The sequence below is a fragment of the Mesoplodon densirostris genome, chromosome 1, assembly GCF_025265405.1.
Source record: "Mesoplodon densirostris isolate mMesDen1 chromosome 1, mMesDen1 primary haplotype, whole genome shotgun sequence".
Lineage (NCBI taxonomy): Eukaryota > Metazoa > Chordata > Mammalia > Artiodactyla > Ziphiidae > Mesoplodon > Mesoplodon densirostris.
This window is the reverse complement of record NC_082661.1, coordinates 25900683-25903585: the sequence shown is the minus strand read 5'-3', so window position 1 is coordinate 25903585 and position 2903 is coordinate 25900683.

Sequence of the window (2903 nt, the reverse complement as noted above, 5' to 3'; positions counted from 1 at the left end):
CAAAGAAACTTTTCCCCCTTATAAGAACAAAACACCCGCCTCTACTCCCGGCCGCGGAGGCTCCTTAAGGTGGACCATGAGGGTTAGGAGGGGCTGGACCCAGGGTCCGCCGCGGAGGTCTGCCCATCGACCACCCCTGAAACTCCAGAGGGGACAGCAGAACTGGAGGGTGATCGGGCGAGACGGAATCTGGCTAGTGGAGTAATCTGGGGCAAATGAACAGGGAGTCGGGGGAAGGCGCCCTTAAAAGTCGTTCTGGGCCGGCGGAAAGGAAGGGGTTAAGTTCCAGCACGCCTACAAGCGTTTTCCGCGGCGCGTTTTACAAGCTGTGGAATTCCAGGGGCCACCTATTTTGTCCTCTGGAGGGAAATATAAATCGAGACACAACGCCGGCCCTTTTCTCTTTTGCCGCTTGAGTGGAGTGAAATAACTCACCAAATGCTATGATAAATGAATGCATCGTTGTCTTTTCCTGAGTAACCAGGCACAAAGGAGAGTCACGACTAAATGCTTTTATCTGTAGAGGGCGCTTTACTGTCTGAAGCCTGTTTACAGTTGGGATGTTAGACCCCTGTTTTAGACCCGAGGAACAGGCCAGGAGGGACAGCAGCACCCTGGTCATACTTGATGGGTTATGAAATCCATAACCTATTATCTTCTCTTTGTGACCTGCCCAAATTCCACAGCCAGTAAAAGTGGCTGGGAAGGGCTTGAATAAATCCTACGTAAGTGGCTTTGCAGGAATCAAACGGCATTGAGGGTACACTGGGGGAAATTATGAGAACACACTGTCCGAATGATTATCACCATTGCCACTGCTGTTTGGGTTTAGATCACCTTCTTCCTCTCCTCGGCAAGCCAGCCAAATAGCTTTAACAGTCGCCTGGAAGACATTAGGCTGAGTCTGAAAGATAAACAGGCAATGAGAACAAGTTCTAAAAATAGACCCCCTGGCCCTTGGCCCAGGTTACTCTTGTTTTCAAGCTTCTGCTGCCGTGCACAGCTCTTTCCTTACATCAGGAGCAGTTATGGCAGAGTTTTGGGGGCTGATGGGGAGGGGTGGGGAATAGGGTGATCGGGGCAAACATTCTTGAAAGGGCGATGTATTTCCAAAACGTCTGCTAGTTGGATAGGTGGGGTATTCACCCACGTACCCCAAAGCAGGTGGGGGAAATTCCTGGGAGGTGGGGACCCTGGACTGAGCACCACTAGCATGCCTTGTATTCCTTGGGGTAAGAAGTCAGGGTTATGCAGGGTGGAATGCCAAGGTTTGTGCTTGAATGCCCTCTGGGATTGTCCTGTGTGCAAAGTTGTTTCAGCATTTTCTAACTGGCTGTGTATATTTGCTTATACAAACAACATCTATTACTTTTGTTTTTCTTTCAAACCTGGTGATTTCACTCTCTGAGACCTGATGGTCAGCTTCAGCTCCACTCTGTTCTCAGCACAAGGTCCACTGTCCTAACCAGGCCCATGGCCATTCATGAACTGGCCCCTACTTATCTCATCAAGCGCGTATCTCGTTCCATTTTCCACACCAAACTTCTTGTAGTTCTTGGAACTTGTGCTTCTCAGAATGTGATATGAGGTTTGTTTCCCCCCGCCCTTGGATGTTCATATGGGCTCTATCTTCTGCCTGCAACCTTCACCCCACCTCTTCGTCCAACCTGTCACCCCTGATGCACACACATTTTCTTTGCCTGGCTAATGTGTGCTCAGTCTTAAGGTCTCCGAATAGGTGATTTCTCCTCTAGGAAGTCTTCCTTGAACCCGCACTCCTGATTTAGGCACCCCCCCACCCCCCACCCCTGCCATGTAGTTTCCATAGCACCCTGTGCTTATTCTAGAAAGGGTTTTTAAAAGACAGGAAAGTACAAAGATCCAACTTCTGGGAACATGAAGGGAATTCAGGGAACCTCTGCTGAACACAGAAATGCTGAAAAAAAAATCAACAATTGAAAGAAAGAAAGGGGGATAGCTAGGTGTGAGACAGGAAGAAGGAACGCAAAGACAAATAGGGGTATTTGACATGAATATAAACAGAAATGGCTGAGGACTGGGGTTGGTACCCACTCAAGCCGTGTGTTCTAGAAAAGCAGAGATCTGGACTTGAGACCCCTGCCTAAAGCTGACACCCTGGGAAGGATCTTAGGAGTGCCACAGCAAGGAAGTTTGTGGTGTGTCTGGGGGCTCTGAATGAATTAAAAAACGTGTGCTATAGAAACTGAAACCACGAGTCTGCCTCTGTCATGCTTAGGTGCGATGTCCCAATCTATATTACCCATGTGTCCAGGGAATCCTGAAGTCAAGAAAGAATATAAAAGCTGGTTCCAAAGTGAGGAATCCCCTCAGTCCTGTCAGAAGCAAATGCAAAACACAGTTGTTTTTTCTGATCTCTAACAGATAAAACAACTTCCATTGGAGATGAGTTTATAATAAGAATTATAAACCCAACTAGGAAATGAAGAACATGCGGGACTGGATCAGTAATAAACAGGAGATTAGCCCCTTAAGAACTTGAGGCGGTAGAACAAATTGAAAAAGACTGTAAAATAGTTACCTTCAACATAATTGCCGAGACAGAATGATAGAACATAGCACTATGAAAAAACAAGCAAATCTGAAAAAGTACGAATACAATATGTAGAAATAAAAAGTTCAGTCATTTACATTTAAAAAACCCTCAATGGGTGGAATTCTTTTTTTTCTTAAGTCAGTAGTAATATATCAGTCAAAAATACAATAAAAATAACTCATTAAAAAGGGGAAAATAAAGTAACACATTAATCTCATTTATGAATACTGTTTTAGCAATCCTAAATAAAATATTGACACAGAATCACAGTAGCACATCAGAAGAATATTACATCACAAATAGATCAAAAAAGAAAAACTGAAATATC